This window comes from Limulus polyphemus, unplaced genomic scaffold (genome assembly GCF_000517525.1).
Source record: "Limulus polyphemus unplaced genomic scaffold, Limulus_polyphemus-2.1.2 Scaffold1594, whole genome shotgun sequence".
Lineage (NCBI taxonomy): Eukaryota > Metazoa > Arthropoda > Merostomata > Xiphosura > Limulidae > Limulus > Limulus polyphemus.
Genome location: NW_013667204.1, coordinates 207394 through 233745, shown reverse-complemented (window position 1 = coordinate 233745; position 26352 = coordinate 207394). Strand labels below are relative to the sequence as shown.

Below are 26352 nucleotides of genomic sequence, written 5' to 3'. Positions count from 1 at the left end.
GTATTTGATTATTAAAAAAATTAAAAATAGATAATTTGCATTTTATGGAGGATACAATTTTTTGGGGATTTCAAAATAATGTACTAAAACATTAACAGTAATAAGTTCAAATCTGTAGCAAATATGAATATCGTAATAATTTCTTATAAATACCATTTCCTAATGTAATTTTCCAAGATATTAAAGATCATAATGCAAAAAAACTAAATTTATTAAAAGTAATAGGCTTTATGTTTCTTAAACTACCTACATTTATCAAAGTTTTTATGAACTTTTGAACATATTCGTCCATTAGTTTTATTGTTGGAATGAAATATAGCAAGACTTGCATTGCCTACTAAGAAAGTTAGTAGCCGGTAGTCATCGGGTTAAATAATGGATAAGTTTGGCCCACTTAATAAAGTTTTTAATAATGAGTAGCATATGTTGATTATTATCATCATTCTGTTTAAAAGCACCAGTTATATCCAGGACTGCTACTAGAAGTTTCAACTTTGTATTTGACCTTATCTTCATCTGGACAGGTTTTTTTTTTTTTGAGAGGCATATAGAATACAGTGTTTACTCCATGACATGAAAACAACCAGATAAGAACAGGTTTGCGAAATATTAGTAGCGAGTGCTTCTATTATCATCATTCTGTATAAAAGCACCAGTTATATCTAGGACTGCTACTAGAAGTTTCAACTTTGTATTTGACCTTATCTTCATCTGGACAGGTTTTTTTTTGAGAGGCATATAGAATACAGTGTTTACTCCATGACATGAAAGCAACCAGATAAGAACAGGGTTGCGAAATATTAGTAGCGAGTGCTTCTGTCTTGACAAGCACCATTGCACTCATAAATGCTATTTTTATTTTTACAGCCCTTCTCCTCAATAAATGACATGGTATCTGCTATTTTTGCTTGCCACTGGAAAATTAGGAAGAATGAGAACAATACAATATTGTCACATTTATCTTTCTATCTATGTACTACTAAAACTCTGAGATTGTTTGTTTATCTGTAATTAAATACAGCAAAAATGGTGCACAATATGAGAATAGAAACAGAATAAAACAAGTTTCGTTAAAATCAGGCCACGGGTTACCGAGTTAGCGCCATTTTCCGGGTCACTTTTATGAAAATTTCTAGCATGAGTAATTTTACATCACGCTACCGTTCATGCTCTTTACGAAACTTCTTATTTCAATTCTATTTCCCTTTCAATGTTCCCATCTTCATTAAAAGGTTTACAAGAACAAGATCTTGAAGAATTTCTCAATAATGTGCCTTGGTTATACTAGGTAAGGAAATGAGAAAATTTTCTCAGTCAAAAAAATTATTTGCTGTGAAACAGTGAGAAAGATCTTTCATATGGTGAATTTCGTAGTGTATCAGTTATCAAGTTTTGCTGTTTCTTGCAGTAATTTGAGCAAGTAAGTATGAAATGTTTTTCTGAAATAGCTGTTTTTGGTTTTTTATAGCAATTACATTCTAATAAACCATGAATAATGTTACTATTATCTGTTATTTCTTATTTTCAGGCATTTTGAATCAACTGTGAATAAGGTTTGCCAATCTTTTCGTGATGAAAGGTGACCTTGATTAGGTGAGTTGATAACATGATTTTCTTCATATATTGGCAATCTAATTTAATGCATGCATTTTCTTATTAGATCATGCCTCGACAAGAAAGAAAGAGAGGCTCTGGTTGGTTCATGCACAATGCGAAGACAGCGCGGTTAAGGAGAACCAGAGAAACTATGAGGAAAGGGTTGAATGCCAACAACATGATCGTGAAAGGCATATCGATAGAAGGAACAAAGAGATGAAGGAGGAAAGAGCTGAACGTCTCAATGATCAGAGAAATAGGACTAGCAACAGAAGGAACAAAAAGACTGAGGAGGAAAGAGCTGAACACCTCCACCAACAAAACATTAGAAATAAAGCAAGGAGACTTCAATGACGTGACCTATCTGCTGATGTTGAACAGATGAATAAGATCTGCCCCCATTGTTGTGCATATCTTTTTCATGGTGAGACTGCTAACTTTTGCAAATTAGACGTAAAATATCATTACTTCATATAATAACTCTTCTTTTGCATTCTTTGTAGAACTGTTGTACAAATGTTATTCTGTTAGTTTTACATAAATATATGCTGCTATTGGAGTTCAATTTATTCTGGAAGTGACAATTCTAGATGATGTCAAGAGTGATGGAGTCTAAATATTTGATCATTTACAAACGAAACATGCAAATCAGAGGAAAAAATAAAGTGTTACTGTTTCTTATTTGTAGAAGGTTTAAAAGGAAAGATCTCAACATAATGAACTAATTCATCACAATGTCTGAAAACTCTGACTTCACTTTTTTGAAAAATGAAATGGTGTTTCCTTTTACTCCCGATCAACAATCAAATATATTTTCTTGAATTATGAATAACACAAATAGATTGAAATATTTAATTAAATTATCTGAAAATAAACCTTCATTTCGGTGCAATATTGAAATTAGCTTGAATTCTTCATAACCTCTGAATAGGGGGTCACCCAATGGGTCATGGGTGGTCTAGTTGAAAATAATTTTGTGTCTCAGATTTTTGATCCATGGCAATGCAGTAACTGTAAATCTTCAGTGACCTTGTTGCTATGTGTACACACTGCGCTTTAGTTGGTCTCTCGATCTGCCCAGTCATATGGCATGTATGAACTATATTTTTGTATGTGGTATGGTATAGTTCATTATAAACATTTTATTGAAATTGTTCAAAGAAAATATGACAACAATTTATCATTTTATAGTAATAGATGTGTTAACTGACATTTTAAAAATGTATTTGAAAACTTTAACCATGACCTAGTTGTGACACTTTGTTACTTGCTGCATATGTATCCTCTAAAATATTCAAACCTTTTAGAAACTAAAACTGTAAAGAAAAAAAATGCTAACAGTCTCTATGGGGTGTTTGATATGGACTGTTTACAGCTCCCATTTATTTTTCAAACATAAAATATCAAGTAATAGTGCATAAAACATACTTGTTTCAAGCAAGACTATAGTATCTACTGCCATAGAACCTTGAAAGCTGTGTGTCTGTTTGAGTAAAAAAATAAATGGTTTGGACATGATGAGTGTGTAATACCCATTGAAAACAATCTTTATCAAAGACACACACACCTTGCTTTTGGATGCTGGACAGTCTCCTTTAACCCTTTCATGATGGGTTCAGTATAAAAGACACAAGTTTGTATACACATTAGCTCATGTTAAGTATTTGTACCATAACTTTTAATGTAGTATGTATATCTTCACAAAATTTAGCAGACTTTTGGTAAACATTACAAGTCTTCTGTACACAAAAAATCAGATTTTTTAATGAAGTATTTTTACTAAAGATTTGTTTGTGAATATATTGAGTCTGTTTCATTACTAGTCCAAGTGCAAAGTGGTTTTCATGTTATTATTAAAAAAATTATTCTTTGTCTCAAAAATCTCAAATATAATTTGCGTAATCTCTAAAACCTCCTAAGTACATTTAAAATGTTTGTTTTTAGTAAAACTATGTTTTATCTGTTATTTTCTCTACCCTAACTCTATACGGGGTTGGTCACTTTGACTGACCTCATAACTACCAAAGATAAAAAAATAAATTGAAATGAATCTAAATTATCTTTTTTTTCTTTCAAATTATAACATGAAACTACATTCATTTATCCTCAGTAGCTTCAAACTTGTAACAGTATACAGCTATTTATACTTAAATTTTATTGCTCTTTGAATAATTAGCTACTATTATTCATGCTATTATAAGTTGTAAATAACTTGGGGATCGTGGAGCTCACATTACACTATCGAATTACCTTACCCACTAGCTACTCAGAGTCCGAGCTGCTCGCACGCATGCCTCATGAAACATATTTATTATAATATTATTATTTATTTTACCTAATCTAACCTCAAGAGATCCTTAATTTTAAATTTTAGTTACTTTTATAATAATAAATAAAGAATAAACATGAAAAACAAGAAATAAAGGACTTACCCGAGTATTCTTTTTTTCTTCTTCTTCTTTTTTTTTTGCTGACCATACTTAACCCTCCTTTTTTTTTTATACCAATAGTAGTAACGCACTAAATAATATTTTTAAATTAAATAATGCACCAAAGAAGATAGAATAATAACATACAAAAAGCAGACAGTTATTCCTCTAACTATTAAAAATTTTCTGGCTTTCTAACTATGTGACAAAAACCGTTACAAGTTCATCTAAACTAGTGGTTACCATTCCCGTGGGAGCGAAGCTTGTATAAACTGAGAAATTGACAATTCTCTGTTCAGAAAACAACATAATATAATACATCATTTGATAGATGAAACCCTTGGCTTTCTATTGGTTAGACTTAAACATAAGAGAGAACTTATAACAAATCCTGAAAGAGAGGATGTGACAGGTCGGTGTGGCAAGAGGGGTCTGATTTTCTATTTGATGGGTCTGTAGCCAAACAATTTTATAATGAGTGGTTGACGTTAAATTTCTTAATTAATGGAGGGGTAGTGAATAAAATAGAGAAGAGGGGATGCCAAGAAAGAATATGTCACATTTCTCATGCTAGGGGAAATTCAGGATTTTTTAAAATATTGCCATATAAAATTGAGAACTTAAACTTGTATACTATTAAAATATGGATTATTAGCCACATTTTTATGCTATACTAATTGGTATAATATAAACAAAAGGTAGTTTAATTAAATTTTTAAAATAACTTGCTAAAAGACCATGATATGTTCAGTTAGACCCACCCATCACAAAAGAGTTAATTGGACTTGTGAATTTATTAAACTAGTGTTCTTGCCTTGAGATTTGTTGTCACTAGCCAGTTCCCATAAGGTCCATTACATGAATGCTGCTGTTGTATTTTCAGGTGAAACTGATTTCCCTAAAGAGTGATTTAGGTAGGTTTGCTATATAACAAGAGGATCAGCAAAATATATTGCAAAGTGATTCTGAATTTATCTAAAACTAACTGAACTTGAGTAAAGAAGTAAATGGCTAGGACATGATGTATGTAATACCCAATGAAAACAATCTTTATCAAAGACACAAACAACTTGTTTTTGGATTTTGGACAGTCTCTTTTAATTGGATTTGTGAATTTATTAAACTTGTGTTCTTACCTTGAGATTTACCACTAACCAATTTCCTCAAGGACCAGTACATGAACGATTAAGTGTAATGTTTTTTACTTAATGGGAAATTTTGGAGTCACCCATAATGACTAATGCTACGCATGTGACTTTGTAAGACAATTACAAATTTGTTCCAGTCTTTCAGTTGTCAATACTCATTGTTTGGCACATGAATTCAACATGTGCATGTAAAGAGTAATATTGCTGTAAGTAGCAATGTCTTCTTGTGCATACTGCTATATCTATACCCAGGGCTTAACTGATTTTATATTTGGTAAATTATTTTATGTATTTTTTTATTATAATGGCCAGATATTATTTAAAGAAAAATCCTGTCATTTTCTTATCAAAAATACAAAGGATCTCTGTGAGTGATTATTATAAAAATATTCTAGTGTAACCCTATAATCTTAGGATTGGTTTAGTAAAACACAACTCTTATTCAAAACTATATTTTATTCTTGTTCTTAATATTTGACATGTGATATGTCATTAGTGTAGCTATGGAAAGTTTTTAATATAGTATTTAAATGTATAGCTCTACATTATTTTTATTATCTTCAAGTCCTAATCTAATCCCCCAAAACACCCTAGAATTATGGTGCATAAAAAGTGTTGCCTTGATAGCCTTCTCAGTAAATGATCTTCCATTTCATAGTAGACTTAGTGTGCATATTTTCAAGAGTAACTAGTCTGTTTAATTTTGGCAATATAATGATTTAAGCAGTGCAGTGACTTAGCTTTTATATATATTGTTGTATACTTTTTTATTATAATTAAATATATCTTCAACAGCTGAGTAATACCAAAATCAGTAGATTACCCAGAAGAATTAAAAACATTATCACAGCAGTCTCTCATATTGTTTGACATACACAATTTTAACAAACATCAACCATTACAATAACATTTAGTCATAGATGAACACAAAAAAATCAATGAATGTTTTTTCAAAAATAATAGTTTTTATTTTTATTAGATATTGCTAAATATATATCAAAAATCTCTTCATAAAAATTGCTTGATTCAGCAACCATTTGTGTGACTTCTTATGAATGAAACATCTGGCTGTTAGGCATCATGATATCAATTATACATTTGGAAGTAATGAATAAAATTGGTTGTTTTTAATATTTGCTTGGCTTCCATTTTGTGATTAAACTGTTTCTATTTACTTTTTTGCATAACATTAGTTCAGTGGTCTCTATACACTGTAGTTAAATGGTGTAGAAAAGTTTTAAATATTTTTCAATTGGTTAAAGTTTAAACAGTAAATGGTTTAAAACACACTTTATACACATTAATCCAGCAGCAGGGTTGTAAATCTTACTTTAAAATTTATACTGCTGGCCTTATGTAGTTTCATGCCAAGCTAATACAAGTTCACACTGGAATTATTTGATTGTGTTAAAAGTTAGAAGCCACTGTAACAGATGACTTGCATATTAGTGCAGCAGTATAGAGATATTAAAAATAAACTTAGATAGAAGTTGCACTTATCTGCATTTAATTAGCAACAAATAGTCCAAAATTTATTTCAATTTTAAAATTGCAAATATGTGGAAGGTAACATTTTCTATAAATATGATCAAATAATTTAATCCTTAAAAGTTTGAACTTGATGTACAAGGTGTCTGAAAAGTCTGGAACCATAGATGATTTACAGCTTTTCTTAATTCCATAGATGTAACTGGTAATAGTGCTGTCAAAGCATGAGAAGGTCAAGTTAATCCTGCTGTTAATTCAAACTTGCTTTGAATTAGAAGGACAGCATATAGAACACATTTTGTAAAATTCATTGAATTGCCTATGGTTCCAGACTTTTTGGAGACCCTGTATAATGCCATTTTAACTGTGCTCCAGTTGTGTAATTCCATGCCAAACACAAAATTTTGTATTTACGCACAATTACACTTATTACAAGCTACAGATGTAATCATTATTACTTAGGGTAAGATTGCTTTAATTAAAAACTTTCCAATGAGTTAATATTTATTCTTTATTGGCTCAAAAAATGCACATATAACAGACTATGTAACACTATTAAGATGGTAACCTATTAATTATGACTAGCTGTAGCTAATTGGAAAGCACTGAAAAGAAAAACAAAAGTTTGGCTGTTGCTATGTTCTGCTTAAACACTTCCTTGAAATTGTTTGATGTATTAATTTCTCAGATCATGTGTTTCTACAGTTTATTCCAGTTTGTACTGAAAAATGTAAACATATTAATTATTTAAAGTGTTATTTCTAATCTATCATTATCAATAACTCCTAGCTAAAAAGCTTTATTTTTTTTACTTTCAAAATTGTTTCACACTAATAATGGTATTAGAAAATAATTTTGGAAGATTGATAATTTAATATTGCTATGTTTTTAGTATTTCTTATATTACAATGTTCACTTTATGAATTATTTTAATTCCAACAAAGGTCATCTAGTGTCATCATAAGTTTTCTTCCTAAGTAATAAACATTGTACTGTCTTTTTTTAACGATGAATCACTTTATTTGACAATATTGTACTAAAACCAGATATCCCAGTTCTTTGTAACAATATCCCACCCTCTCTAACAACAATTATTTTTAACAAAGAATTAGTTTAATTATTAACAAATATCAGTTTTTCTGTCACAATCTTATACCTTTTTTCCAACCTTAGTGACACTTATTGGTTATATAGCACATCTTAACCCTTTCGAGACAGGTCACGAGTGAAAGGCCATGTCATCTCATTCAAAATTTTATTGAACTATTATTTCATGAATTTATGTCAATAAGTTTGGTATCAAACTGTGGATTAAAATTCAAATTTTAGAACTATACATTACTCAGTTTCTTAATTTAAAAGTAAATATTAAGAAAAAACAGATAGACATCAATTTTTGTGTGTCACGTGGTATGGTGAATGCAGCACTGGTTGAAATTAGATGTTTGTGAGGTCAAAATACTAAGTCTATAGTTTCGTACAAATTAGAAACTCAAATTACCAATATTGACTAGCTAGAATATAAAATAAGAGCCTTTTATCTTTTCGATTTGCTAAGATATTGCTCATGTAATGAATCAAACACAGTGGCACCCCACCCACCTCTGTTTAATTTTGGAAACACTCCCTTATATACACTTCTATGTATGACATGAATAACCAATTAGAAGCTCATAATGGCCCCCTAGTGACTTTCTCAGCCATTTTAATGGACTTGGTGCCAATTCTTTCTTTTGAACCAATATTTCAATGAGGTAGGGTGTGTCTTTAGTCTCCTCAATATTTTTTATATACTAAAGTACATCTTAGTTACTAAGCTTTATAAGTTATAGTGGAATTTTATGGTATTAATGTAGTAATTTATGTTTTTTCAGTTATTCAAACGTATATATAAAACCTAAAAAATATTTTATTTGATATCCTCCATGTGCAAATTTTTTAAAGTCTAAGCAACCTACATCAAGCAATAACCGAGTACAAAGATTGTAACTAGGAGAGATAATTGTTTGCTTTACTTCTTTAGTTACTGTTCTATGTTTTAAGAAAAATAAGTTTAAGAACTTATTTCAAAATAGCAAAAATCTATCTACATATATAATGTATAATAATTGAAATGTGACTGTATTTTACAAAATACTAGTCTACTAAAATACAGCCAAGACAAGTTACTTTGTGTAGGTCAGTTTTATGTCATTTGATACGGTAACATGAGTGCACATGAGCTGCATCATTGTAACTTCTGTATTGTTAGTGAACCCTGGCTGAAGGGTCAATGTAATAAAAATAATAAATATAAATAAATGTATAATGTTATGAGATTTAAGCTATCTCACCTAAACTTGTATGTTTTTGTGTTTTAATTTGTGTTCATTCCAGAATGAAAGAGGCATAATTTATGTTTATTTCCTAATTTTTGTATGGTGGTTGCGAGATTGGTCAAATCTACAGAACCTGTACTGAGATTAGTTACTGAAAATAACACATAGAATATAAAGTTTTTTTTCTAAGAAATGTTTGATAACTATTCGGACATTATAAAGATTTCACATATGAAATTTCAAAATTTTCTGATGTATAAAAGGATTTTTAATCTTAAAATTAAAATTACTTTGCATGATATATAGGCAACATGTGAAAATAAAATAAGGCATGAGAAAAACATTGCTTTACAAACCTTAAGACGTAATAAAAAAAATTTGCTATTTTGCATAATGAAAGCATTGTTATGTTTACTGATAATCTGTGAAATTTTACTAACATTCCCTTACTAATTTATAAGTTATAACATGGAAACTATAACTGAAAGAGTTAATGAATGTTATGTTGATTTCACTCTTGCATTATTTCAAGTTCAGCATAGTTGATATGCATTGATATTTGGGGTGTTGGATTTTACCAAAGTTAAAAGGTGGTGCTGGTATGGTGTTATATTATTGATGTCAAATTCACATTGTTATGAGATATATATTTCTGTTGTGCATCCTTTGGTACTTAAAATGTTGCAGAATGTTAATAGTGTGTGAAGGTCATCTAGCTTTCCAAATATACTTAGAATTAATAGAAACTGTCAATTTGATTAGAAGAAATAAATTTTATTCTTATCATATAATATACAACAATCATAACATGATGTAACATAGCTTTTAGACTGTTTTTCATACCACATTTTTACATTTTTGAAACATTTTCATACAGCTGAAACCACAAAAATAGGGTTGGTAATGGTTTGAGGGAAAAGAAAAATCCCCCCTCCCAAAAAAAAATTACTTTGTGGTTGCAGGAGCATTGAGAGCCAGCATGAGCCCCAGGGCAAACATTCGTGCAGGGCCTCTTTTATCCCTTTTTTAATATTTTTAAGAACTTATTAAAAAGAAGATCCTAAATTAGGACAGTAACACCCTCATACACAAGTCAAAATCATATTAGCAGCCATTTTTAGCTCACAGTGGCTGTATGCAAAGAAAAGCCAAAATTATGCTTTTTACATAGATATAGCCTAATGTATGCTATCGTGATGGCATCTAGGCTGCACTTTTTTAAGTCAGACTAGAACACAGATAAGGCATATACAGATGAACTGAATACTGAAAGCCATAAATCTTAAACTTTTGGTGATAAATATATGTTTAACATCATTATGTGATTTTTTTTCTGTGCTGCTATCTCTAGATAAAAGGGCTAAGGTTTGACATTATAGATATTCTTGTGAAATATCCAGTTGAGCACTGTATATAGTTTATTTTAAAAGAATGAAAAGAAAAAGCAAAACTGTGTTTATGAAAAAGGTTTATCTTATGCAATGTGAACATTAGACCTTACTATGCTAGTAGCCCAGTTTTTATATTAGAAATGTTGTGTAGAAGAAGAGTAATGATGTGGAAAAACAAACTAAACACATTTGCAAATAATTAAATAAGCTCTAGAATGAATATTTGAATAATTCTTTTTATAATGCTCTGTAAGTAACATTGTTCACAGTTAGTTAGTAACTGCTCTTCATAGTGTTTAAATGTTTTATTAGATTGGTCTTGCAAAAAGATGAAATGTAGAGGAAAGTTCTTTGTTAGATTGGGTATTCGGACTGGTTGAATGTGAAAAGTTATGAAAAAAAATCATTTTTAGCTGCAGCATAGTGGCTCATAGAATGGCTCTGATTTTTTTTTTAATACTATGAATTATCTTTAATTACTTAATTTTAAAGTCACATCTGGAAGAGGTTATTGAAAATTTTTTTGTTTATTAGGTTAACCTAACATGTTAGATTTATGCTTATTTTACATATGTAATGTTTTGTCTTTCTTAATCCAGTTTTATTGTAATCTTATGTGTAACATTGCACTTTGTGCCAAAAACTTTAATGATTTATAAGAAAAATGTTTCTATAAATTTTGTAGTTCAAACTTTAATAATTACATTTACATAAGAGATATAAAATGCAAAGTCTAGTTTCTGAAATTAAACATTTTTTGTCCTCAGATCCTGCTAAACTGAGCATGAATACTCCAAAGGTCATCAGGAAAAAAGAAAAGAGCAAAATGTGGAAAAGAGTTTCTATGATAAGAGTACACTGAACAAACATATTGTTAGAAAATGCCAGATCTGAACACTTGGTTTCTTACATAAGTACATTAATTTGTAACTTCATTTTATATTATAAATGATTATCATTGTTTCAGGGATAATGAATTATCTAATAGAGAGAGATTTAGAACTACAACTAGGGTTAGTCATAGATAATAACTGTATTGTAATATGATAATTAATTTATACTTTGCAAATTATAAACTGAAATTGTTGATTTATAAAATATACTATTAATATTTTTTTTAAATAATAGTACAGCCTGGTATTCAAAGTTGTGTAAAATACTATTTATGTTTTGTATATTAATTATAAAATACACAGATAAGGTTTTATTCTTCCTTTTTTTTAAATCTTCCAGACATCTTAATTTTCTATTACCAGGAAATGTGTAACTTGTAGATTTATTAATGGGAAAAAGATCAGTAATTTATCAATTTTTTTGTCTCATATTTAATACAAGTAAATTTGTTCACCTTTAATTTTTGTATTTTTTTCACAATCAGGTATCTACAAGATATAAGTGTTTACTTGGAAAACAATATTATGATTATGAGGGCATGTGGGATATAAACAAAAAATAGTATATTAAATGCTCATAATGATATGCATTGTGAAGTAAATAAATGGCTAGGTTTTATGATATGATATAAAAATTTGTAGTAGTATGAAAAATTGGGTTCATATATGCATGTCTACAGAAATGAAAATGCACACTACTACAAGGAAGTAGTTCAATTACAAAACAAAATAACACAGCTTTTTATAGACTTTATTCTTAAAATTATCCTTATTCCAGTTTAATTTCTTCTTGTCTATTTCTCAGCTTTTATTTAAAGGATTAGAACGTTTAAAGTGTATTTTCTAAAAATGCACACACATGAACCAGTAGCCTGGACATGTCTTATCAATGAATGTTTAGTGTAAAAAATCATGTAAGTTAAACATGTAATTTTGTACAGTAATATAAGCGTATGTCGTTGCACTTACAACTATTCTAAGTCGTATCACATGTAATTTTTGCATTATTATTATTATTAAAAAAACAAGTAGAACAGAATACGCTGTTGACCATAGTTTATTACCTTAAGTAACGGTCTTTGCAGTTAAGCTGTCAGAGTTGTCATCATCAATTGAGTATGGAGCCTTGTTAATCTGGTAAACTAGAATTATTACTCAAGCATTTGAAAAACTTAATGTATTGTTGTACAGTAAATTATTTTAAAATCTTGTATATTGAACAGGAAGTATTTAAAACAAATTCTGTATATGACCAATTTAAATGTTCTTATTAACAAAAAAAACATACACCAGTGCCATTAAACTTTATAAGGTCAAGCATTTTCACTAATCAGATATGAACTTATTCAATTGTTCGTTATTTTTATCCTATGTTTTAATCACCTTATTTTCATCTCATCATTTGTATAAAACCTAGTAAATGCATTTTTGAAAGCTGTTATCTGTACATGCCCCCACTGAGTTAAATAGTGTGCATTTTGCTTCAACTAACAGATGCTCATTTTTTGCCCCCAGTGATCTTTGAAAATACTAACATTTTGTCCATGTGGTCTAATATAATGTGTAATCTGTACTAATACAGAAAAATTCACCTTTCTTTTATGGTTACTGGTTAATACTGTAGTGTGTTATTCTCAGTATTATTTTGATTCTTCAAAGGACAGAATAACTTAACCTTGTTTTCAGACACAACTAAATAATGTAATTTATTAGTATGAGGTATGCTTGTGTGAGAATTTAAAATATTAAGTGAGAAATCATAACAGTAGGATATACAAAATAAATGACTCATGCTAACAGAAAACAAATTGACTGTTTTAAGTCAAAAATATTTTGCTTGTTTCAAACATGAATAAATAACATTGTAATTTAACATAATAATTATTCTTACAGCAAAATCATAAAATAAATTAAGAAAATTATTTTCTGTAATTCAAAATAACCTTTAAATAGTAAATCATAATCACCCTCAAACACATTCTTGCCAGCATGTTAACATTGTTTAGTTGAAAAAGTAGAAGATAATACATAGGAAAATTTTCAATGTCAGATTTTAATCAAAATAGCAAATACATCAGAAGTAGCATTTTTTTAATGTGCTGGTTGTAACTCAAGTATTTGACAAAAGATTTTTATACAACAGAATTTAAGTAATGATGCCTCTTTAAATAGTCATTTTGTTATTAGAAGCATACTTATAATGTGTGATGTATATCATGTAAGGAAAGTTTTTTTCTTTTTGTCTAATTTCTGCATTTCAAATATATTACAAGATTTTTATGTCATACTAGACCACTATGGAGCATGTGAAATGTGTAAGGTTTTCAGATGTATTTATTTAACTGTCAGGAGGTGGTTATTATCATGTGACACTATTTTCAAGGAGACTTAAATCATTGGTGGGGTTATTACATATAGAGCTGGGCAGTTTAATTGATTATCTAAGAGCAGCAATTACATCAATTAATGTCTCATAAACTAACTGAATGATCAAAACTAGGATTGAATTGATTAATCAAAATTAGGTTTCTGATTATTCCATCAGTTGACTAATTGAAATTATGATAAATCAACTGTCACAAAAATTATAACTAATTAAAATAAGGGTTTCTGATTAGTAATATTTTCATTTATTCCAACTATCCAAATAATTGATACATTGCTACTATGTTTATTATAAAGCACATAGCTACTTAATAGGCTATCTGTGCTCTGCCCAAATTTTTTTTTAACTTTCTTCACTTTGACAGTTTGGGGGAGGGAGCTCTTAATTCAAGGGTTTCAGGCTCAATTCTCATTGCCACCAAACTTGCTTTTCCTGTCTTTGTTATGGCTAAGCTACTAAGGCTATCTGCCACTGTTAATAATTTTGAACTGTTGGTAAGAGAGAAGGCAATTGATTGAAAGCACCCACCACTAACTAACCTTTTTGTTTTTCCCTCCTCCTTGAACTGCTAACTAGAGGGAAAGCAACTGATTGCAGCAGCCACCTACATTCTTCCCTCCCCTGAACTGCTAACATAGGAGAAAGGCAAGTGGCTGTCAGCACCTTCTGCCAACATTTTTTTTTAAACTTTGGCCTAGAGAGAGGTCAATTGCCTGACAGTACTTGCTGCAAGCTTTTTTATTTCATTTGTTTCTCTTATATGTACCATAGTTTGAGGAACACTGTACTAATTGATTACCCACATTTATGTAATGATTAATGGGGCCATCAATTGGGTAATAAATACTACTAACCACCCAGCTCTAATTACACAATCGTAACATGGTTATTCAGTATATGATATGCTGTGTAATAATTTTTATTAATTGTAATTTATTCTGTAATCATTTTGAATACACCTTTTGATTGATGAATAGATGATTTATTATGTAATCATGTGATTCTTGAACTTGCATTCTAAACATTAACATCAATGGGAATGATGCAGTTGTTCATAGGTGGTTTTTGAAATCCTAGTGCTATGGAATCTTTGTTTAAAAACGTTATTTGTTTAACCCTACATTAGTAAGTTTATAATTTTCTTAGATTGAAACCAAGTGCTTTAAGCATAATTTGCATAGCATGTTGTGGATAGGATGTGTGTATCAGGTATTTTTTGTTTTTTAATTCACATGTTTATGATACTAGTTTTATATCTGTATGAAGGCAGTTGAGTTTTTATATACCACCAGTATGAAATATTGGTTAAGAACAAGAGTTGAAAACATTCTGGAAACAGAAATATCTTCCCAATCAATCTGAGTAAAATAGCTGCAAATCCTACAACCACCCACTTTCAGTTTCTCTATAGTAAAAAGACCATTACACTTTGATCTAATTGAGATGAAGTGCATGGAAAACAAGCTGCAAATTTGTAAAACGTCTTTGCTAAAGAAGATTTAATGAAGTAAGAAAAATTGCATTTATTAGGAAGAATATGGTTTAAGAACAGATTTTAAATACTAACAACTATGAGTGTCTTGAAAAATATTACCCTAATTGCACGTCAAAGCAAACAAAGACAATTAATAAAGATAATAGGAGACGAGTGTTTAATTCATCTTAGTAACTTTTTCCTTTTCAATTTATATTAGGGCAGATATGATACGATAGTAGTCATTACAATACATATCTATAATATTGATGCTGCGATAAGATATGTATCTAGATACAGAAGTTTTACCAACAGTTTGTTACAGAGTTTGACAGTCTTGACAAAATTTAATTAGAAACAGATGAATAATGTTAAGAGCTTTAAGTTTATAATGTAAGAACATGTAGTTTCCTGCTACAACTTAAGTAATTCTAGAAGAAAAAAAAGAATAATTTTATATTTATTTTGCATTTTTATGGTTACGAGGTTGGTCAAACTGACCGATTTCACATAAAATTAGGGTAGTGAATATAGCAGATAAAATATGAAGATTTATCGGGAAAACAGGTTGATAATTTATTTCGGAGGTTTTTAGAGATTACACAAAAGAATTTTGTTCATTTTTAGATGGAGAAAAGTATTTTAATCTTAACATGAAAATTGCTTTACACTCAGAGCAGTGACTACTTTGATTCCATATATATTAAAACATACTTTATTAGAAATTCTGATTTTTCTGTATGAAAGACTTATAAAATTTACTGAAAGCTTGCCAAATTTTACGCAGATACGTATATGATTGTATCATGGCTTCATGATATGATACTTGTATTGCCACACCCCTAATTTGTATGTACTGACTCATTTTTTGAATTATTTTTGTTTACCATTTCGGGATCATGCTTTTTCTTGGATTCTTGGGAGTTTCCCCAGCTTTTTTTTTCTTCACACAAAACTTCAATTTTAACTTTCAAAAACTTTCTTTTCTTTACAGAATTTAAGCATAGAAAACTACTTTTGAGATGTTAGTCTAAAATATTCTACTTGGAATTCATATTAGATGTTTGATTGTATTATTAGTTGCATGCTATGATAACATTCAATTTAATTTGCAATAGCTACTTTAAACATATTAAAAGTAATTGTACATGCCTGTAGTTTGTGTTACATAGATAGTGTTTTATTTATTTGACATATGTGATGCTATAACATTTATTATTATGCATTTTGATTTTATAAATCATGAAATAGTAATTTAATTTTTTTTACTTTGAGAAATCTATTTAACGGGTTATTGGTTCATGTATAACCATTCTTGGTATGATTGTTTTTAGTTTTGATTAGTAACTTTGTAAGTATTCAAAGATTTTGGTCTGTTTGTATCAAATTAATTTTAATGTTGATTTACTCTGTGTACTTGTGTGATTTGTGAATAAAATATGTTTCTGAAACATTTGGTTTTTCCCTTCATAATGGAAACAGATTTTTTTTAAAGTATATTTTGTATAAGATTTAGTGGTTTAATTGTCATATATTTTTTAGAACTAAGGCTCATCAACTTTACACAAAAAACTACTGTAACATCATTCATTGATCCTTGTAATCATAGTTTCTTTTAAAGTATTGTGTTTGGGTAAATATACTTGTGTGTGTAAAATGTTGTATTTTGTAGTTTAACTCTCACCTTTGTAAAACCTTGGTTGTGAAGAGTGTAGTTACTGGACAGTCCTAAAGATGATGATTGTTGTAGTTCTGAAGATGGATGTTAGTTGTTATGCAATTCAAAAGGTGAAGACTGTCATTTCTCAACATTGCTGATGATGGATGTCCAGAACCTGAAGACTTAAGTATCTTAACAGTCTTAAAAATGAAGAGTAGTATTTCATTATTACAAATAATGATCAGTATTAGTTAAGACATATTGATGATGGAGAGAATAGTGGTTTGGTAGGCCTGAAGATGAAAGTCATGATAGTGTGGCAGGCTTGATGTTAAAAACTGTATCAGTTAAAAGTATTTGGAGTGTCCTGAAAGTTACAACTCTAGCAGTTAGCTGTCCTAACTATAAAAACTTGTAGTATAATAATCTGACAAGTGAAGAGGGTAGTAGTTTAGCAGTTGGAAAATAAAAACTGTAGTAATTTAGTAGCCATATAAGTGAAGAATGTAGTAATCTAGTTGTTTTGAAAAATATTTGTATTTTAGCATTCAGAAAGGTAAAGAATGTAATAGGTTTTAGAAATCCTTATTCTTAAATTTCTGTAAATCAGTATTCCTGAAGTAGTAGTTCATAAAGTGAAACGAACAATAGGTCAAGTTTCAAACAATGATAATTTGGCATCTCTTGAGATTAAATAATTACTTATTCTATCGTCCAAGAAATTACACTTGCAGAAGCTTGCTCTTTGAGAAAAAAAAAATTTAAGTAGCATAACAGATATTAATAATGAACAAAAGTGTAATTGATCAAAATAGATTATAACACAAAGCAAAGTTAAACTAAGCAATTTATTAGATTTGTCCTATATTACTTTGTTGAGCAGTTTTGAATCTTTCTTTTCCAATTAAAGAATTTTTTATTTGAAGCCCACTTGATTCTGTCTCCTCACGTGTTTCTGGCCTTTTATCTGTGTAAAGTACAAAACTGGCTGCTAGTGTAACTTAATATTATATAAGTAGTCTAGAAAATTAAGAATTTGTTGACTAATATGTATTTAAATACCACAATCCTCTTCAAAAAAATTTTCTGATACTTAACTAATAAAAATGTAAAATCTGAAATCACTTCCTTTCATCTTATCATGCAATCTTTTTGTGTTATAAACATACATTTTTATAGTGATTTTTTTTTCATTTGTTCTTAAACTAAATAGAAATGTAATAATGGAGAAAATGTTTGAAATTCAACATTTTGTGAATGTTACCTCTGTGGGTGACTGCAACAAAGAAACTATTGGTGGTGTTCTATTTAATCCATTGTATTTTTCATGTAATGTTTTTTTTTCAATATAACATTTTCATTTGTAGTCTATGGCACAGTAGAAGCATTAACTATAAATGTATTAAACAATTCTTAATATGTTTAGCAAAACGAAACATGCTTTGCAATAAATATTAGTTTTCACTTTTTAGTGAGCATGTGCAAAACCTATATAGACTGTAGACCTTCAAAACTTGGTAAGATAGACAATGTATGAGAGAAATCTTGTTTTTTTTTCTTTCCATGTTCATAAAGAGGCTGATGAATTGTTTTGTTTTTATTTGGTATTAAATCTCAGTTTTTACATTTTACTTTTTATTATCATTTAGAGTGTATTTAGGCTACTCTGAAAGTTGTGTACTTTCAGCATTGCAAAACCATGAACATAATGCAATTTTTTGCTAAGTTTTTAACTGTTATATAATTTTAAGCAATACAAAACTTTTAACATAACCTAATGGTTTAGTTAAGCTGTCATGAAATTTATGAATCTGTCAACACTACATAATCCTGGATAGGGTGGTTTGATGAAGTTGCTGACTAACATTTAACTTTCAATAGTGCAAAATCCTGAGCTTTACTGAACAATGTAGCCTTGAGAGTTATTTTAATTATCCATAGTGCAAAGTTTTGAATGTGGTATATTGGATGAATGATAAGAATTATAAAGGTCACGGTCTGAAATTTGCAAAATATGTAGCTGTTCTTTCATATAACTCCTACCTGGACCACTCCATGAACATGTATATATTTATATATATATATTAATTCCATTTTATCGATTGTAGATGTGTATGTAAATATATGTAACATTAAATAAAATTTTAATTGATAACAACAGTTTTTTATTATATCACTTTTGGAATTTACAAATGTACATAATCTTCATATTAATCCAGATAAACACAAAAGTAATATGACATGACATTTTTATTTTAATACTGACCAAAAGGTAAGGTATTTCTCACTTGAGAGGTTACTATGTGTCACATTGTTTGAATCATTTCTGCCATTCATATGTTCCAGGAAGCTCCTTTTCATTTTTCAATTTGTCATTTATAGGCTTTTCGGTAACCTTCTCTTATATTTTCAGTTTTCAAAATCATCACTTGAACAGTATTATATATCTTGTTATTTGTCGTGAAAAATCTCTAACCAAGGATTTATCGATAATTCTCTAGGTAGTTGCCCAGAAGTGTCAGCAGTTCATGCAAGCTACCAAAGGACTAACATAGTGAGGAGTTACAGTAAAAAATACTTGTTTAATGATGAAGGAAGACCATTATGTCCAGTCTGTTTCCAGTCATTTTTTGATACGAGTAACTTACGACGACACCTAGACATGCATAACCCACAGCGTCCATTTTATTCTTGTAACCTCTGTCAAAGGAAGTTTGCTTGGAAAAACTATCTGAAATTACACAAGAAACGAGTGCATGGAATGAAGTTTGATATAAGCTACTGAGGAACCTACCTTATTAATGATGAGAGCCCATTTTAGGTGAATGTTTGTATTTAACTTTTATTTCAAAGGTGTAAGAAAAATAGCAACAAATATTTCATCATAAATTAGAATTTTTCTCTGTTTTTGTACAACCATCGAGTTCGTGAAATTTTGTAATTGTAAATAATTAAGAACTGGTGTGTCACAAGCTTCTACATTTCTTATTATCATTACTATAATTAGTTGTTGAGATGTAGATTATTAAATTCTTAAAGATACATGATTAACTTTCAGTTTAGAAAGTTATTAATCAAACATGTAAAAACCTACTTTATTTTGAAATAATTTTACTGTAGCATTTGGTAATTTCTTTCTTGTACATGGTTACATTGCTTTTGTTGTTTATGTGATTTTAGCAAACAGTTTTAAAGTTTTATTGACCCACAGAACTTAAGAATTGCAGAATCTATAGGGATATTTGGAAGTAACCATGTACTTGCTAATACAAATCTAGAAATATAAGCAGTTTTTATGACTTCAGGTTTCTGAATGTTTTGTATGGTTATCTCTTTTATATTAATGTTATTTTCTTGGTTTTAAAGTTTGAAAATTTTATGGATATGTTAAAGATTTTAGTTTATTTATTTCAACTTAAACTTTTAATTTGTTTTGCTAAACATTTTAATTGATAGACAAAGTAGACGTTCTGTTTTATTAGACAAAGGACTGTAAATAAAGACATATATTCATGCATATGAGGCTTTTTATAAGATTCTTTATGTTATTGTATGGTTAAACATTTGTACACAAAACCAAAATATGTCTAAGTTAAACATACTGTAGCTTATGAAAGTTTGATTTATGAATTTATCAAAAATCAATAGTGTATTGATGTTTATCAAGATTTTAAAATTATTAAAGAATTCATGACAATATTTTCTATGCTATAGTGAGCTTATAACTATTTTGTAAACATTTTCTTGTTTATTTTTAAAAAATCTCATTTCCAATCCTCATGACATTATACCACCTTACCCTTAATTACAGAATTGTTACTGGTGTTATCAAAACATTAATCAGATTACTGAAAAATACAAACAATTCAAGTAAGCTGACTGTTTCCAATTTGATTTTAACATTGTTATTTCTTTTTCATCTTTTTGAAATGTTTTTTGTTTTTCGTTATAATAACTTTTAAGAATATCAATAAATGTATGCCATGTTCTTTTACCAATTTTTGGCTCAGAAATATTGATATATAATAACAATACAGTCTATCTTTAAGTCTTTGTTATAGAAGATTTTAGGAAAATTTTTGCCCAAAACTTTTCTTGGGCAAAGAATTAAAAGACAAGACTTTTTTTTTCTACCTTGTCATGGTTGAGACTACTATTGTATTTTTTGAATGTCTGATGATGGGACTTTGAAGACCCTGAAGTATCAAGTCTGTATTTTCTGTTGGGGAATATAAGTGCTTTTCTGCAATGTTCTAACTAACATTTATAGTTTTAAATATCTGTGGATGGTTTGTACAACATGTTATGATTAATATGTTTATTTGGTTTTGACAAATGTAACGTATATAAGCATGAACTTATATCAGTGTAAGAGCTTAAGTTAAAAGTAACACTGACTTAACACTGAACAGTCAGAGCACAGAAAAAAAGACAAGGATTTTTATAGGTTTAGTTCAGAATTTCAATATTTTTTATTGATATATACATGTATGAGACAATCTTTTAAGACAGCTATTGCTTTGTAGGTGACATTTGCAGTTTCAGCATAGTTACCCCCCTTCTTTGGTAACTTGAGATATGTTTAGTATAATCACTTTCTTTCAAGTTGATTCATGGGGTTGTTTTATTTTAGTATGGTCATTAGGGGTAGTGGTTTTGCTAATCAACAGTGCCAATAATTAATTATTACAGTTTTCTTCAAACCATGATATGTACACAAAAAAATAGGTGATAACAACCAGTTTCCTTCACTCTAGTCAGAAGCTCAATAACAACAGCAGATATCCTTGCCATAACAAAAACAGGGCAAAAAAGTTTCTTGGCATTATTACCTAGACGGAATAATAAAAAACAGTATTCAGTGAAAACCTTAATTTCAATCAGTTGATTATTTTTGTAACAATTGATTTAATCATAACTTTGAATAATCAGAAATGCCAATCTCAATTAGTTGATTATTTTGCTACAATTGCTATAATCAGAATTTGGATTAATCTGTTATTAGAATGACAGAAAACAATAATCATCAGAAATACTGAATTAGTAGGAATTTTGATTAATCTATTAGTTTGTGCAACAGTAATTGAATTAATTACCATTCATAGCTAATCGATTAAACCACCTAGCTCTAAAGTACTCTAGTATAGCCATTGAGCTGCAGATTTACTAAAAGTTAAGTTGTTTGATTACTTCCACTCTGTTGCATGATGACCTATATCATAGGTTGAATAAAGCCACTCTACAAGATGATTTAACTCTGAATGGTTATAACCATTGTTCCTCTTTGATGATATTATAGCACTACAAGTACAGGCATTCCTTTAAATCTCTAAGCTTTATTTTTGTTGAAAACTTATTACGCTATTGATGAGTATTTATCAAGACAGCAGAACAGTCTTTATGAAATATCTTCATTTGTCAAACAACAGTACAAACTACAAGTTTGTTCTAAACACCACTCTTTTACTGGTCATGTTAGTTGATAAATATCAAAATGCATTAACACCTTGTACGTCATTTAATTTAAACTTGTGATTCACTAAATAATGTACCAGCATATAAGACACTTACGTACTTAAAAATTACTTTATAATTTACAACCTTCAGGTATTATTCTTTACTGTGATAGAAAAATGATTGTTCACACAAGGTAGATTTGGGTATGAAACTCATTAGAGAGCCTGTAACATTATTCTAATCAAGTTGAATGATGAACTTTAAAATAGGTTATGTCATCTAGTCAAACATTTCTCTAATGGTTTTGATTCAGAAGGTTAATAAGTTTACTTAATTTGAAATTTATTAAAGTAAAACTAAAATGTCTTGAATCATGCTTGGAATATGAATTTGTTTAAGCTGGAGAAGGTGATATAGAGATAAAACATAATATATTACTGCTAGTCTGGACTCATCTTTAATTATTTGAGTGACTACAATGCAACCAAATTGGACAGTTTTGATTAATTTTGGTTTGAATTAGTTAGAAATGTATTGTCTTTTTTATGTAGAAAAGTTTCTGATAATTTATAATATCTCAGTGTAGTTTTTATGAAACTCAGCATATATATATATATTTTAATTTGAATAATACTATTATTTTGTTAAACAAAACTTTATTAATTTATTAACAAATTTATTTGTTACTTATGATATTTCTTGATGTCTGCCAATCCAAATATTGCTCTTAAATAAATTTAAAGCTAAAATCATATATTAGAAACCATCTGATGATAGCCAGTGTTAAAGTGCCCTCTTGTTTATCATTGCAGTACTTCACTTGTCACTTTCCTTTTTTTACTTCTTGTCATACTGTATAGTGTTTAAAAACAAAGATAGAAAATTTAAATTTTGTAGTCATTATTGAACTTGCTCATTGTTTTATTATATATCTTTTTCTTTTTTACAATAATAAAAAAATGAAGTTGATAGCAGTTTTTAAGAGTTATGTTTCGCAGCTTAGATATATGTTGATTCATTTTGTTTTACCAGAACATTACCAACATTATATTTATTTTCATATGCAAATTGTGGTGACGAAAACTAAAGTTTTATTTCTGCATTTATTTATATATATATATATATTTGGTGATATAGATATTAAATATTTAAGTCATTCTACCATGGCAGGGAGTTTTATTATCATAACTGTTACAATTTGAATGTTGGTATTAACTTCTTATGTTCTTAAATTATCACAACAAGTTTGTATCACTAGATGCTAAAATGTTGAGTCATTCTGATATGGTACTGAGATTTTCCCATATTAAGCTTGATATTTAATAAATCTGTTATTAATACAGCAATAATTTTATCATAATATAATGTTCATTTAAATCTAAAGATAATTAGTAAATTTTTCAATTATATGAATCTTTGGAATTTAATTTTTAATAGGAAAAAGTGTAGTAACATGAACCTTAACTTGTGTATTTATTGAAAAATATGTGTGATGTCATGCATATGCAAGTATTTACTAATTTTAGGATATAAAAGTATAATATTTTTTCTATGATATCTGTACTCTGAAAAATAAAATGCTTTTCAGTGTTGCTAACAAAAGAATGGAGAAATAAAGATTGCATTCACTGAAATTGTAAAAATTTTAATTATATGTGAATTTTATAGGATACGACTTGTTTCTGATCCTGTTTGCATGATTTAACAATTTCTTTTTACTGTTTCATCTTCCTGTCACTAAGTTCTGTCATAATGCTTTTTCAGTTCTGTACATTACATATCTTGTTGGTTGAGATGGTAGTAATCTAGTTTACAAAATATTTATGAAATATCTTTTTCAATTTTAGGTGAATATCAAGAAATATCAGAAGTGAGCTACCAGTATAAACGAGCAGGCAGGAGATCCTCAGAAAAATATTTATTTAATGACCAAGGAAGACCATTATGTCCAATCTGCTCACAAACATTTTTTGACACTAGTAACTTACGACGTCATATGTTCTTGCATGATGCACAACATCCAAAATATTCTTGTGACTTCTGCCATAAAAAGTTTACAACCATAAACTATCTCAAAATGCATACTAAAAGAGTTCACAGTGTTAAGTACCAATCTTAAAAACTTGTTTTTTGGAGTTGATTATGAAATGTGACATTGGTGAAATTTTGGTACAAAAAACCTTTTTAGCTTCCAAATCTTGAGTTTTTTTAGGTGAATATTGAATGAGTAATGATTGAAATCTTTTTTTTTGTGAATATTATTAATGTTTTAATGAAAAATACTAAGGTATAAAAATAATATTTATTTTACAAGGAAAGTCCTAGTATTTACATGTAATAGTGCTTTACAAACAATCTAGCTACAGAATTTGTAAGTGTAGTTGGTGCTTATGAGGTTGCAAAAGATTGAAAAGTCCCTTTTTATGTGTATGTAAAGATGTAGCCAATCCATTCTCTGTGGAGGCATGTTAGCTGTGATAAGAATTATCTTATTAATTGTTAAACATCTTTTTTGGTAAACTTTCATAACATCTAGTGGTAACATTAGTTATGTTTAACAACAAAACAAAGCTAGCCAAGTTGTAAACTTTATAAATTTGTTTTTGTTTGGAAAAAATATTTTAAAAATTTCAAAATTATTTCAAGGTGTATGTATTTTTTGTCATAGCACTAAGCTTAAAATAATGTTTAACAGTTATGTAAAAAAATGTTTATTTTAGATGTGGTAGAAATAAAGTAAAAATACCACTGTGTAGTGAGATGTCTTTATTTCCATTAAGTTCTTTTTTTTTTTCAGTTCTTTATGGGGTAGTTTATGCTTTTCCCAATAAATGGCTTAGCATTTTTTTGCAACAGTTGCTTTATAGCTTTTTGTAAGAACTCATCATCATAAATTGGAGTCTTGCAAGTTTAAGTGTATGTGAATAATGGATTTTTATGTATTGGCATATATAAATTTCATCATGTAATTGTACTGTGAAGTTACAAAACAACAAAGCTTGATCTATGGTATGATATTCATAACTAGAAACAAAGAAGTTGTTTTGTAAAGAAATGAAGTACAAGCTTAACACTGATAAAATTATTTGTTTGTAAAATGTTGGTATTTTTCAATTCATAGTTAATAAAAGCTACAACAGCAAAAATAAATAGAGGAAGGTGTATATATTTAACAAATTCCATAACAAGAAGGCCCTTAAAGAACTTTTATAACTAAATTGGAATTTTAATAGAGGTAAATAATAAAAGATCATATTATCTATAAAAGTTGTTTCAAAACAAGTACAATGTTTAGCTTGGAAGCACATATTAAGATGCAAAGAGTATGTTAACCAGATAATTGAATAAATGAACTACTGCAGACACCTAAAGAGCACATAGCATATACAGAATAAATATTCCTGATGTTGATATTAATTGGAAGTTTCAATGCAACAAATGTAAAAATATAAATTATAGAACTATTGATATTGCTTTTTTTGGTATATATTTCAATTAATAGCAAACCATATCTTTGGCTCTTTTTTATTTTACATGTAAAAGTCTTGTACATTTTAGGAAGGAATGCTAAACTCTTTGTTTTTAAATTTTGATACTAACAGACTTATTATTTTTTCCAAAGGATGCCTGAATAATTATGAAATTTTCTAGTGATAAAAAAGCACAGCTTACAAAGTAAGTTGATATTGAGAACAATTAGACATGAGAAAATACATTACTAAGTATTGTTTCATCATAACCTAGGGTTTGTTTTATTCTTTAAAATATATTTTGAGTTATTTCACACACAGTAGGATTTTAGTAACCATTTAGGATAGCTTTTTGTAAAAAACAGAAAAGAATCCTTGAATTTCTTCTAGTGAAAATCGTACTTTGGTACAGAAAATAGCATGTAATAGATTTTCACTGTATTTGCTATGAATAGTCAAATTGTGTATTAAATAAAGAAAAATATATATATGAATATATATATATATATCCTTTAATTATAGAGTGATATCAGTGACTTTATGTAGCTATTTATACACTTTGGTTTAATTGGGGTTATTTTGAACCTTAGCTCTGCCATTGAGAATACAAATGTTTATGCATTGTTCTGATAATCTCTTATG

General features: G+C 28.7%; 1 long non-coding RNA gene across 2 annotated transcripts in view; it reads left to right on the top strand.

Annotated features, from left to right (window-relative positions):
* Window positions 1-25679, top strand: part of LOC106464236 — a 44728-nt gene extending 19049 nt beyond the window's left edge. The window contains exons 3-6 of one of the 2 annotated variants that reach the window (XR_002611694.1): window positions 1529-2020; window positions 11138-11284; window positions 19285-19604; window positions 24088-25679. This is a non-coding gene — a long non-coding RNA (uncharacterized LOC106464236). The remainder of the gene's footprint in view (window positions 1-1528; window positions 2021-11137; window positions 11285-19284; window positions 19605-24087) is intronic. The other variant, XR_001291115.2, reaches the window with a different exon arrangement.
* The last annotated feature ends 673 nt before the right edge of the window (window positions 25680-26352 follow it).